At 42.7% G+C, this 14817-nt stretch overlaps 1 protein-coding gene across 1 annotated transcript in view; it reads right to left on the bottom strand.

The window, feature by feature from the left end:
* TMEM200A (transmembrane protein 200A) overlaps window positions 1-9731 on the bottom strand; it is a 56264-nt gene extending 46533 nt beyond the window's left edge. The window contains exon 1 of the mRNA XM_030490691.1: window positions 8812-9731. The gene's annotated coding sequence lies outside the window, so the exon portion shown is untranslated. The remainder of the gene's footprint in view (window positions 1-8811) is intronic.
* Between the last annotated feature and the right edge of the window lie 5086 nt (window positions 9732-14817).

A 14817-nucleotide genomic window follows, 5' to 3' on the forward strand; every position in this document is an offset into this window, starting at 1 on the left:
TTAATGCAAAGCAATTCTACTGCTTTAAAGTCTAAACTGTATTAATAGCCAAGCCATTACTTCACAAGAGGAATCTGTGAGGCCTCTGGATGTTTATTATTAATATTAGCCTGGTACAAAAATGGCTAGCAATTATTATCAGGTCAATATTTGTGACAAGCTAGAGATTTATTTCGTGTGCAAGTTTGTTCGGTAAACCTCTTGTAACCCTTTTGGGAGTATGGTGTCCCAGTATGTTCCGCCAATTCCACACATATTGTGTATCCAAATATAATGTTCCATATTCCAGTTTCCATAATATCAAAGTTACTACCGAGATAGATAGAAAATTGACATCAGATTTGTTTTAATGTAATTAGAGCAGACAGTGGCCTCCAAAGATAACTTCTAATATCTTGCTTCTATTTCAAATCCAAGTATATTAGGATTATTGTAATATGACTGTTTGGGCTGAGGGGGAAAATCATTTTAACACATCATGGATCTAGTGCCCAGTACCAGCTGCTGTGCCTGGGCATGGGCCCAGACAGTGGCACTCCACCATGACTCTTTCATACTACCGGAAGGATGCCAGGGCAACTGTGGCTAAGGTCAGCTAGCACTCTCTCAGGCATTTAGCTGGTTCACTTGAGAAGCTCCTTCCAACCAGGCAGTTTGGATGTGACCAACTCAAAGATGGTTTAATACCTGCACATAACCAGAGCACTCTGGCTCCTTCTGGCCGGAAAACAGGTCTTTGCCTCATTAGTATCCTAACAGACAAAGCTAACATATATCGGAAAGAAAAATCTGTGCGAGTATGGTAGGTAGCCAAGTATTCACTTGATAAATACCACTTAATTATCCACCATTTTGAAGGAAGTCCCCATTGTGCTTATTGTGCTCACTAGTCTTCTGTGAGACAATGACGGATTACATAGATCTGCGTGGTGGTAACTTCTGAGTTCAGAGTATTAAGCTGTTTGCAAATGGAAACAACAGTTCACCTAACTTGCAAGCACTTCAAAATCCAGTTTCTATCTTCATAAGCAAACTATACTCCCTAGCTCCCTCTCCTTTCATATGTCTGAACTGATTTGCTTACAGTATAACTTCTGTAAGCAGTGTTTAACATCATTTTTGCAGAGCATCGTACTTTGATATACAAAAAAGACAAACCATTTAAAATGCATCTGAGGGAGACAAGAAATAATCTCTTAGTTAACCTGAGTCAGAAGATAGGAATGCTTCAAAAAAAGAAACACCACCATATCTTTTGGTCTTACTATTCTATTCATTAGCTACATTCAGTGTTATAAACAACTTTCATCTTTACAACTGCAACTTGCTATATCTTATCCTTTTTCTGCCTTCCCTTTTTATTTTTTTTCTCCTTTCTTCAATATTTCTTTTTTGTCATTTGCTCTTTTTTCTACTTTCCCTTCTCCCCTGCCTTCTTCCTTGGTTTTTGTCTGCTATATGTCATTTAACTTCTCCTTCCTACAGAAATATAGTCACACATCAGGTGAAACAAGCTAAAATACACAGTTAAATACACAGTAATTCATAGCAAGTAATACACAACTGCCAAGCCTCAGACACTCTATCAGGTTTACTCAACTGACCTCCAACAACCCTACCATGACATCCATGTCTCCAGAACAGCATAGTTCCATGGTGCATCTCTCTTTCTGAGTCCAGTGGGCTGCTTCATACCTTATGCACCAAGAGCATCTAGCACAAGCTTATGCAAAACAGAGAAGCTACAGCAGCTAAGTTATGTACACCTTGTGAGTCCAAGGAACACTTCCTTAGGAAAGCTAGCTTGCTGTAGCAAAATGCTGCCCCAAGACATGATGCTGCTTTCATCCCTTTTCATGAAGGAATACATAAAATGTACATCTTGTACAATGTCAATACATGCCAAATTTCACATTTGAGTAAAAGAAATAGATAGGGTCTGTGCAGAGAGAGGATCATATTTAAAAATACAGGTAATAGGATCAAGTAGATTGCTATGCTAGAATACGCTTCCTTGACAATCCTGCCAACTTGTATGAAGACAAGCACTACCAAGGCAATGTAATTCTTGATTCATGAGTTTTTCCAGTACACAGGAAAATACTTTGATATCCTAACAACTCTGAGAGCTATCGATTTATGTGCAGATTCTTGCACACTGAATTCTAACAAATCATAAGTAGAAGCTTTTCAATAATAACAAACAAAAATTTGACCTATTTTTAATTACAACATACCTTTTTCTGTATTTCCTCTGTATTTTAATGTGTGATATGCTTTTGTCAGTTTGAATTACACGAAGGAGAGAGAAAACTCCAGTGCTTTTTGAGTTGCAATTTTACACCTGCAACTAAATGGATGGTCAAGTAATAGCACTTTTTTTTTTTTCCATTTAATACATAGCAAAATATAAATGATAAAATTATTACAATACAAACTTGTTCTTCAACAATAGGCAACCGATTACAGATAAGCAGAGCCATTTACCATTTATTCAGGCACATTCAGATGGAGAATGTGAAAAAGAAATCTAATTCTATTAATGTTACCACTAAGACACCAAATTTAATATAAAACGTGAAGTTTTTTAACTGCCTCCTAATTAATCTGCTTTGAAGGTAGTTTATATTGGCAAAAATTAAAAGTACTTTTGGAATTCTGCCTTTTATTGGGAAAAAGTAGCATGACTATCATTGGAAAGATGTAAAAAGCTTGATTTCATATTGTTCTGGGTTCAGCACTAGCAGTCATTTTTCTCTTCTTAGTAACTGGTGCAGTGCTGTGTTTTCGACTTTAGTCTGGGAACAACGCTGATAACACACCGAAGTTTTTAGTTCTTGCTAAGTAATGCTTACTCTGATCAAGGACTTTCTCAGTCTCATGCTTTGCCAGGGAGGAGGGGAAGGCAGGAGGAAGCAGAGACAGGACACCTGACCCAAACTGGCCAAAGGGGTATTCCGTACCACAGCACGTCATGCCCGGTAGATAAACCAGGGGGAGCCACCCGGAAGGCCCAGATCGCTGCTCGGGTTGGGCTGGGTATCGGTTGGTAGGTGGTGAGCAATTGTATCCTCTCGCCTTATTATTTCCCTTATCATTATTGTTATTGGTGGTAGCAGCAGTGGTTTTGTATTATACCTTAGTTACTGGGCTGCTCTTACCTCAACCCATAGGAGGTACATTCTTTCGATTCTCCTCCCCGTCCCTCCAGGAGTGGGGGGAGGAAGAAGAGGGGAGAGTGAGCGGCTGCATGGTTCTGAGTTACTGACTCGGCTTAAACCACGACATATATCCATTCTCTGAGCTAAGACTACAGATCCCAGCATAAGTTAGGGCATCAAAGCATAACTGATACAGAGCAGTCCTGAAGAGAAGGACTTGGATGTGTTGGTCGACAAGAAACTGAACATGAGCCGGCAGTGTGTGCTCGCAGCCCAGAAAGCCAACCGTATCCTGGGCTGCATCAAAAGAAGCATGACCAGCAGGTCAAAGGAGGTGATCCTGCCCCTCTACTCTGCTCATGTGAGACCTCACTTGGAGTATTGTGTACAGTTCTGGTGTCCTCAACATAAAAAGGACATGGAGCTGTTGGAGCGAGTCCAGAGGAGGGCCACGAGGATGATAAGAGGGCTGGAGCACCTCCCGTGTGAAGACAGGCTGAGAAAGTTGGGGCTGTTCAGCCTGGAGAAGAGAAGCTGCGTGGAGACCTCATAGCAGCCTTCCAGTATCTGAAGGGGGCCTACAAGGATGCTGGGAAGAGACTCTTCATTAGGGATTGTAGCAATAGGACAAGGGGTAATGGGTTCAACCTTCAAACAGGGGAAGGTTAGATATAAGGAAGAAGTTCTTTACAGTGAGGGTGGTGAGGCACTAGAATGGGTTGCCCAAGATAGGTGTGAGTGCTCCATCCCTGGCAGTGTTCAAGGCCAGGTTGGATGGAGTCTTGGGTGACATGGTTTAGTGCAAGGTGTCCCTGCCCATGGCAGAGGGTTTGGAACTAGATGATCTTAAGGTCCTTTCCAACCCTAACTATTCTATGATTCTATAAATCCCTACTACTTTGAGTTAAAAAATTAAGCCCCACTAACCAATTGCCATAACGCATAGGTTATTAGTGCCCTTCTGTATCGATGCTTCATAGAATCATAGAATAGAATCATAGAATAGTTAGGGTTGGAAAGGACCTTAAGATCATCTAGTCCCAACCCCCTTATTGAAATGTCTTTCCCACTTTCCAGCCAGAGTGAATTACGGAAGTATGCAGTTTCAACAGGCTCAGATTTCAGCACTTTTTATTGATGGGTTTAAAAACCATTGCACTGGAGTACTCAGTCCAACTATACTTGTGAAACAGCAAAGAAAAAAACAATTTATATAAAACCACATTGTTCCTCTTCCTCTGTAGTTGTCTTTAAATTAGTTTCTCTGAAAAGTAATCCACGCTATATTTTACATCTCTTGTGATTTTTAAAATCTGTTTGGTTATTGCATGTACCTAAAGTACGTTTCTTTGAAGTGACAAAATCCTAGTTTCTCTGATTCAGTGAGAGTTTCATCATCTAGCTCAGTGGGATAGAATTAAAAAACAATGTAGAAAAAGGTCTTTTGTTTCTACTTAGTTGGAGGAAAATGGTCACACTTCCAACAAAAGGAACAACTGACTAAAATTCCAGTGGGATACAAATAATGAGACGTTAAATGCACACGAGAGAGTAAAGTGACAACTGTCTTATAATCCTTCCAAGACTTTTCAGAGACTTTATGCACAAAAAGGTAGTTCATTGCTTCACTTTCCACAAGTCTGTTTTCCTGCAAATCTCTGCTACACCATTACATCTTTGTAATTACATTTTGTAATTACATTACATCCATTGATGATGTTTCTCAGATGCCCAGTTTTGGGAAGGTGGCCCTGCAACTCCCTGTCTCGCTTTTTTTAGGTACTGAAACATGGAGAAAAAAAGAACAATAACCTTCCCCAGCATGAAACACAGAAGAGCAGAGGAGATTACCGAGCAAAAACATTCTTCTTTCTCAGGTCTTTTGGTCGTTCTTTTCAAAAAATGCTGAGTGCTCCTTGTAATATTTCTGTCACCAAAAGACCAAAATAAGAAAACTGAGTGATACAAACATATTCTGCTACTGCTGCAGACAAAAGGTTTCAAGTAGCTCTGTATTACAGATATCCATCTCATTTGGCTAGCTGTACAAAAAAAGATAAAATTGATTTTTAAGAAAAGGCACCCAGGCAAAGTCATGAAGTTTAAAATCACTAATCCTGTAATAAAGTTTGGGAAAGAGAATGTAATTCCATTTATACTAAGAGACCAGTATAATCTGACTATTTCAGTACTAAGTTCAGTCATCGGGTCCACTTGAGCTGCTCCTGACAAGATTCACCTACATGAAAAGCAATTACATATATACACCAGTACTGTGGCATGTAGAAATGGTTAATGGTAGAATAGAGTAACAACTTCTTGCTGTACAGTTACACTGAAGCCTCAACATGGAGGTTTAGAACAGCATTTATTCTCACAAACTCCACAAAAATTGGACACCCAGGAGCTAGTCTAACTAGTGGGTAGGATAACAGCTGTGCAAAACATCTGCTCAGTAGTTTAATTCACTGATGTTGTCAGCATTTCACCTTTCCACACAATTGACAGTCCACTTATTAAGAACCTAATTACCCAGAGATTGTGTGGGTTTTGTGTTACCCAGTAAAGAAGAAAACCAGAAACTTTTCCTTACAATATTTTTATTTTAAAACTGAAGTACTAACTGAAAATAAAGCACTAAGTGAAGCACTGTCTGTGATTTCCTCTTATTTCTAGTGGGCTTGGAGAGCGTACACAGCTCTATTTTAAAGTAAGTATCAAACTTCCCTAAGAAGATTTCTAATTCTTAAACTATTGGTTAGTACCTTTGAGTAACTCAAAGGCAGTAACCAGTTAGCAGCACAGAAGAAATACAAAGATTCTGGTAGTAAGTGAGCATCAAGAATGGATTTCTCTAAATCCTGATAGTAATGTCATGTTTGGGACGTCTTCCCACATCCATCAGACTCTGCTGCGTCAGAAATCTTGATGACAATGTTTCAGAGAACAGGTTCAAGTCCTCTTAAAGCTTTTTATGTAGAACTGTAAGGTACAAACATTATCTACTAGAATATTTATATTATCTAATAGAATATTCTACTGGTCTTCAGCTGCCTTTCTAGAAGTGTTTGCGTTCTTCTTGGACCCTGTTTGCCAGCCTCATACATACGTCTGAAACACCTTAGAGTATCTAAACTGGCACAAGATGCCTATGATTTAATAACTTAATCCCACTTTTACTCTCTGATCTTGCACACTAGAAAATTATTCACAATTTCCTCTTTGTTCCAGCATCACAAGATCAAACATGTAGACTAAAAGTAATTGATCTGTTTACAATGGCACCAAATGAAATGGACGCATCATCACTAGCTAGGATATCAAGTTCCTCTTACTTCCACTACATTCTCTACCACTATGATAGACAAGACTGACAACATTCTCCTGTTTAAAAAAAAAAAAAAGAAACTATTCATGACAGCAACCTTTAAGTTTCATATTTTTTATATCATACCTTTGGTTTCAGCAGTTTTAGTGGGAGTTTTCACTGATTTTCAGCATTTCAGATTTTTGGCTCCTAAAATACACTGAACAAGGCACAAGAAGTAGCAGTTTCCTCCTGCTCTTCCATACGTGCACTTTACTCCTTAACCAATTTCACTTTCCATTTTCCCCTTTCACCCCAAGAGAGGTAGGAGTCAATCAAGAATATACAACCTGTGAGATGCAGCCAAGGTGAGCATCTGCATACAGCATAGGTATTTTGTGTCACATGCCCAACATTCAAGGAGATGGGCGCAGGACACAATGAAAGAGGGCTTGCTCCAGGAAAAGTCCAGCAATGCAGTTAAGGCAGTGAGCAGTTTCACTGAAGTTACTAGGACCTATTGCTATGTGCAATGAACTCCCATCATAGGTGATCATTAGGGCTGGAGGTTGGAACTACTTACCTGCTTGAGGGTCAGCACACGTCAGTGCTTTGTCAGAGCTTGCTTAGTCCGTACTTCATAGGATTAAATTCAGACACCCCACCTTTTGTAATCTGATTACTGAGCTTCAATAAAAATGAAACTATTATTATTCCAGCAAGGTTGTATTGGGCAAAACCATTCTGTCCATGGAATAAAATAATTCTAATACGCTGAACTCTTGCATCAGTAGTCTTTTTTCCAACTTTCATTTGGATCATTGTTGCAATCCAACAAAGAAGCAACAAATAAAATGTGTTTCTATGCCAACAAAATATAAATTATATAGGATTTTATTTTCCAAGTCACTACTTATCATATAGCTTTTTCCATGAGGGTGTTTTTCTGTGCTCAGGACAAAAATCTAATTATAACTCATGTTTCAAATTATGAAAAATTATCTTTTAATTATCTTCTAACAAGTATTTTGCTAAAAGTACATTTCCTGGCAACAAGAAAGTACATTAAAATGTTCCAAACCTGAAAGACCCTTTAGCTTAATTATCAAATAATTTAAGTTATACTCAATGGAAACATAATTTTCTGGTATAAATGGGCTTTTTTTCCCCCACCTTCTGCAAAGCAACACAGAAACAACTAAAGGGGGGAGGGGGGGGGAATGCACTGTTTCTTTCTATCTGCACACTTACTTGATTTCCACCACATGGATTGGAAGCACCACCTCCTTATAGAAAAATAACAGAGGAGTTGCTAGTTGATCTAGCACCGGGGTAAGCCAGAAAAGGCAAAACCTTTGCTGAGAGAATTTCATTGAACAATATAGTCCTTGTGTCCTAAAAGCATTATGAAGTGCAAGTCCACTACATTGCTACAGGTTATTTTGTAGTTCATGTTAACACAGAATGCTACACTATAGGAATACTTTCGCCTGAATAGTTTTGCCTTTAAACATTAAAACCCGTTTTATTTCTCATAACCACTGCATAAAATAGACTAGCAGCGGTTAATGACAATTAGTCTTAAGTGTCAAGTAGATGCAGCTATTGCAGTTCCAGATCTGCAGAACAGCTGCACGCATATTGAATTCAAGCACAAGCACCAACAATGGTTATGTTAGTAAGATATGAGGAGTATGTACCACGCACCAAAGCTGTTTGCAGTACTTTTGTTTCAAAGTCTACCTCTCACTAGTAAGCCGATGTCTAGCCGACAGCCGATTTATTTAGCAGGGAGTTATTTCTGCACGCAAGGGAACAGGGCAACCCCCTTGTCGTCCCCATCTGCCTTTCAGCCCTCCAGATAACGAGCACACCACCATTTTTCCCTCAAACAAAGGTTAAGAAAAACCCAACTTCTATGAAAATAAAGGCGAACGGGAAACCCGCCAGGGCGGGAGCGGCGAGTGGGGCGAAGCCCGGGGCAGCCCCTCGGCAGGGCAGGGCTCCCGACCGGCGGGGCAGGCGATGCCAGCGCGTAAAGTACCTCGGAGCCGAGAGCAGACAAAAGAGGGTGTGTAGCGGCCGCACGGAGCGCGGCAGCCCGCGCCGCTCGGAGGCAGAAAGTCCGTTTCTGGCAGGGCAAAGCCCACCTACCCGTGCCCGCCCGCATCCTGCCCCCCGCCGCCCAGGCCAAGGGCGTGTCTCCCCGCTCCCCTGCTGCCGCCGCCGCCGGCAGGAACGGGCACGGCCCGACCCCTCCGCTCCCGGCCAGCTGCGGACGGGCTGAAGTTTTGGGGCGACGGGCGGACCCCCGACACACGCACCCCCCGCCCCACCGCTTACCTATGGGGAGGCGCGAGGTGTCGGCAGCCCTCAGCTGCGCGGCGCCCGTACCACACGGGGCTTCTCCGGTGAGGCGGCGGCTGGCTCAGGGAGTGACAGGGCGGCGGCTCCCCTCGCCCTTCCCCGGCACTGTCCTCGGCGAGACGCGGGCGGGGGCAGGCATGGCAAGCAGGCAGGCAACGGGGCCGGGGCGGTCACTGCCGGCCGGAGGAGGACGCCCGCCGACCGGGGACTGCGCGCCCCCCCGCCGCCGCCGCACGGCCAGCCGGAGGCGGCCTCCCCCTGCTCGCCCCGCGGCGACGGGCGGGTGCCATAGCAGCGGGCTCCGCGGGCCGCCGGGAGCTGCAGAGGGGGAACGGCCGTCAGGTAGCTGTGGGCGGGCGGCGGCTCCGCGCCGCAAAACTTTCCCGGCTCCTCAGCGCGGTGCCCGGTCACCGCCCCGGGGGAGAGCAGCGGGATCCCCGTCCTCACGGCCGCTCCCCTCACGGCCGCCCGCGGCAAAGTTTCACTCCGAGACCTCCGGGCTGCGACCCGGGCTCCATAGACACGACCCCCCCATTTCCCGCCGCAGCCGGGAGGAGGGCGGCGGACTCAAGCTGGGGCGGCCCCTTCGCCCGCGGAGCCCCGAGGGGCCAGGCGGGCAGCGGGTAGCTCTGCTGGGGCTAGGGACGGGGAGCCCCGCGGTGGGACAAGACGTGACGGCGGCCAGGGAAAGGGGCAGGCGGAGCCGCGGGATGGGGACGCGGCTCCTTCTCTACCTCCCGCCTGCCGGGGAAGTTTCGCCTCTCCGTGGGGAGAAGCGCGGCGAGCTGCCGGGACCAGCCTTGCGGGGCGCCTGCTCCGCGGGACCTCCCCGCGCCGCTCTCCCCGCAGCCGCGCCGGAGCGGCGGATTTGTAGGGCGCCCGGTACCGCCCCGGCGGGATGAGGGGCCGTGGCCGCGAGGGAGGAGTCGCCGGCGAGGCGGGGGGGGGAGCGCGGGCGTACCGGGGTGCGCCCTCTCCTCTCCTCCCCCGTGTGGAGCCGGACGGGAGCCGTGGGGGCGCGGAGTGATTCACCGAAATGTGGGGGTTTTCGTCTCTCATGCAGCTGCACTTTTATGATTCAGCGCTTCTTTTTTTCCCTTTTCTGCTTATTTTTGGGGGGTTTTTTGTGGTCTCCCGCCCACTCCTTGTGTCCAGCTAGGGAGTTGAACTACCTGCTGCTAGCACCTTCGTCAGATGGGGTTGGAAGGGGTGGAGACTCTGGCCTGCATGGGAACTCTTCACATTTGTAAGTCGAACATACCTTTTTTGTTTTGGGAAAAAACCACACGTTGCACTCGGTTTTAGTTGGGAGCAGGTTTTATTTCATTTTCAAAAATTGATTGGACTTAAGCCTTTTGTGTGGCTTACAATAATTCTACCTAATGCACCTCCCCAAAAGAGATAAAAATGCTGAACTTGGCATAAGCATATATAAATTGATCTCGGGTAGTGCTCTCCTCGGGATAGGTAGTGACTTAGTAACTTCCATCCACCCTGCAGTAGGACTTTAAATCCTAAGTGTGTAGAGTTTCTCTGTGGTTGTACAGTCTGTTGTCAGTTCTCAGTGTACACTTTATAATGATTATATTCCTGCGTGATGGCTGCAGTGGCTTCCACATTAAATATATCCTGTGTTATCACCTTACTCTAGCAAGGAGACACGTGTCAGAAACTCTGGACTAGCAAAGAGAAGAGTAACATTCCTCAGAAGCTTGAAACATTGAATTTCCAGCTGTTCGGCATGTTTTGATTCAAGGAATAAAGAATCACTTTCAAGTGTCAGATTTCTGTCTGTTCATTCAGGTATTACTGGATCTGTAATTTGGTTTGTGCATAATGTAACATGTATTTGATGTCAGCTAGGACAGGTCTGCAGGCACATGTGTACTTCAGAGATGTCAAACTCTCTAAAACGCAGCTGTGCATCACAGAGGGAAAGAATAAAAGGATTATATATGCCCATCAAATCCCTTTTAGATGTAATGTCTCTACAAGTAAAAATTCAGAAATTTTATCTAGAATTTATGGAAAACACCACTGTGAAGGAGATGGAAACTTCACCCTCTGGTGCTGTCAGTAGATGGTGAAATGTGGACCAAAGGTGTGATGTGAACCAGTGCCGGTTTAATGACTGCTCTTGCACTCTGTCTGGAAAGGCTGGGACTTGTAAATCTACAAGGGAAATGATCTGTTCAGTTCTTGCTAGTGACCTCTGTTTTCTCTCCGATACTGGATGAGGTACAGTATCACCAGATCTCTTGTGGTTTAACCCCAGGCAGCAACTAAGCCCCACACAGCCACTTGCTCACTCCCCCCAGGCAGGATGGGGGAGAGAATGATAGGAGTAAAAGTGAGAAAACTCATGGGTTGAGGTAAAGACAGTTTAATAAGTAAAGCAAAAACCACACATGCAAGCAAAGCAAAACAAGGAATTCAGGCAGGTGTTCAGCCATCCCCAGGACAGCAGGGCTCCATCACACGTAACAGTTATTTGGGAAGAGGAACGTCATCACTTCAAACGTCTCTCCTTCCTTTTTCCCTCAGCTTTATATGCTGAGCTCAACATCATATGGTATGGAATATCCCTTTGGTCAATTGGGGTCAGCTGTCCTGGCTATGACCCCTCCCAGCCCCTTGTGTACCCCCAGCGCACTTGCTGGTGGCATAGGGTGAGAAGCAGAAGAGGTCCTGACTCTCTGTAAGCACTGCTCAGCAATAACGAAAACATCCCTGTGTTATCAGCGCCATTTCCAACACAAATGCAAAACACAGCCCTGTATGAGCTACTATGAAGAAAATTAACTATCCCAGCCAAAACCAGCACGCTTCTCTATTCATATTTTCATGCCATAAGATCCTTCTCAGATAAATCTTATCCTTTTGTAAGTGCTGGCATTTAAAGTAAATCCTCAGATGATTTATGCTCTCAAACAGCTCCCCTCAAAAAAGATCCTAGGCAGGTGACAGTAAGAGCCAGTGTGGTTTTGGGGACAGAGTGAATAGGTTGGAGAACCAATTTCAGTAGTGCTACTAGAGTGAGAAGCATCTCTAGGATAGAATTCCCCTTGCATTTGCTGTATGTGCAAAACCCACACTGCCACTGAATGGCAGGATTGTTCTTTTTACAAATGGCCTATAAGTTCTATGGAGGAAAATGTGACAAACAATTTAAATGATTCTGGGCAACACAATCAAACAGTTATATGGGAGATTGCTGTGGATTATAGTACAACAAGAAGGTCTTCCTGTGTGACAGACGTTTGGGAGACGTGTCTTGCAAGCAGATGACTTTCAGCTTTGCTTGTTACCTCTGTTGCCTGGATTCTTCTAAAATTCTATCAGTGCGTTCTTAAAGAGGGGTAGTGCCTGTTCCTTTTCCTACTTACAACAGTTTTATACTGATCTTCAGACCATTGATTTAAGGAATTTACTCCTCGTCTGCAGTAGAAAAGACGACGCACTGAGCTCTTCAAATCTTAGTTATCTGCACATCTCTGGAGAGTCAGCCAATGTCAAGACCAATATTCCAGGCTTTGAGAATCAACACTGATATTGCTAATGCCCATTAAAACAAATATTATAATGCATTAATTATGAAGGTGGTTGCTTCTGAGATTGTAGCAAGAATCATTAATAAGCCTCATGAGTGACATCCTCCCTTTTAGTTTATTTAAAGGCATAGAGTACTTTTATTTGCAAGTTGGGATGTTAGTAGTGTTATACTAGTTTCCCTTCCAACCCACACCTTTCAGCTTGTAGTATGAAAAGTCATTCATTTGCTGTATAAGCAAGACTGTGGGAGGATTAAACTTTAAGAGTATCTTCTGTAAATTTAATGCAATTAAAGAGAAGGCTGGCATTTTTTATAGTTCTTGGCTTTGGACAGGAACTTTTTTTAAGATCTAGACTCCTTGCTACTTTGACTTTGGCTAGAATTTGGCTGGAAATTGTGACACTTAACTGTCATATGTGATAAGGAGGTAAGTGTGAAATATTCTGACTTTGGAACACAAATTAAATAGAAGATTGGAAGGGTCACCACTAGAGATGAGCTGTTGTCAAGTCTGGACTATTACTGTTTTTATTTTTGCTAAGACTTAATGTGAATAGTACTGAGAATCAGTTATCTTACATAGCTTACTTTCCACATTATATTAAACTTTTTAAAATGCCCTAAAGCTGTTATCTCTTTAATTCTAATTAACATCTGATTAAGATGTAAAATAAATCTTCAATCCTTCATTTGTTCGTACTGATTTGTTCATACGTTATTTTTTTACAGTATAATAATGAGAGTTTGGTTTCTGTAAGCAGTGAATATGGATACCAAGAGTTCCTTGTTGATAATAAATGATGTGTTAGTCAATAAAGAATAAACCTGTAACTGCAAAATATGTCTAGGTCTCTGTCTTAATCGCTGGTTTCTTCCCCTAAACGTACAAAATCTAAGATCTTTGATCTGTACATGAGAAAATGCTTAAGCAATCAAAGATCTAAGTAATGTCTAAATATTAAATCTCAAGCATGTTATGTGTTATCAGGAAGTACAAGCTAGTATGCAAAATTCAGTCATAAAAGATCTGAATCACCCCAATGTTTTCCATCAGGAAATGGGGTTAACAGTGTCGGTTTTTCTATAATATACTTCTAGAGCACACAAAATGGCATTGTATGCTTTATTGTATTTTTCCCTTGAATTAAGACAGTGAAATTATTATTACAGAGGAATGATGCCACAAAAGCTGTTGTTTTAACTTGCGATGCTGTCACTGCCTCCCACTATCTGTCTCTTCGGAAGAAAGCAATCTTTCCTCACCATCAGAGGTCTAGAAGAGGTGTCTTTCTTATCCCATGTCTTTTTCTTATCCCATGCTGTACTGATAGGTCAGCTCCTAGCCAACTGCCAAGGTGTATAACAAGCAATTAATTCTTTGTTCTGTGGTGCTCCTGCCTACCAGGAGCTCATCATAAGTATTGTTAGAGCTACTTCACTGGGTGTCCTTGCAACACTGGTGTGAAAGTCCTTTCTATATTGCCCTAAAAAATCTTGAAAGTGGCTAAACTGCTGCAATGCCGAAACCACTGACTCTCCTGCCGACCAGTTCAATTCCTGGTACTCATGTTACATATCCTTTTTACTCAGCTAGAGGCTTTTCATGGCAGATAGCATCTTTGGTTTGCATCTGTACACTGCCATGAGAAATCAGTGAGATCCCATTCAGCAGAAATATGGTGCAAATATTTGGTAACAGCAATGTAAGCCAAGAAACATGGGGCCAAGAAAATGTCAGAATCCTATAAAAGTATCCTGGCATATGTCACTATTTATCTTAACAATAGTTAAACAGCATGGAATACTATGTAATTTACCATTTGCTGACTTGAGCTTTACCTTGAACAGTTTCTGAAGCTAGTGAGAATACAGATAGAAATGTCTGCTTCCAAATGACTTGCGAGGTGTCAACAATACTTACAATGCTGGTTTAACTTAATCCTTTCATGCTTTCCGTTTCCTTTCAGTCTAACTTTTTAAAAAAGAATAGACACTCTGCTCTCCAAGTGTGTAAAAAATGTATATATATAAAAATAAACCTTTGAAATCATGTATTAGTAGTTTCTGTAAATAGAAAGTCAACTTTTTATCTGCTCAGCATTGAGAATATCTAGGGCTTTTTGTACAGAAAGAATCTTCCGGAATATCTGTTCTCTTGTTAACAAGCGAAATATGAAACAAGAGTTTGAGTTTAGTAGGTTTTAATCTGTCTTGAAGTGGTTTAAGAAATCAGGCATTCTTAAACGTGTTCCACTTCTGTAATAAAATTTTGTTATGCCTTTATTTGAAATGTTTGTCTGAAGAAAGTGTTGCTATATTCCGAATACCTGTATATGTTGGATTGTATAATGTTGGTATCTAATAAAACCACACAGAAATCTTGCCTAGGAATAGAACCATTATTTTTTACATGCACATGTAGGTGAAGA

Source organism: Strigops habroptila, chromosome 6 (genome assembly GCF_004027225.2).
Source record: "Strigops habroptila isolate Jane chromosome 6, bStrHab1.2.pri, whole genome shotgun sequence".
NCBI classification, from domain to species: Eukaryota; Metazoa; Chordata; class Aves; order Psittaciformes; family Psittacidae; genus Strigops; species Strigops habroptila.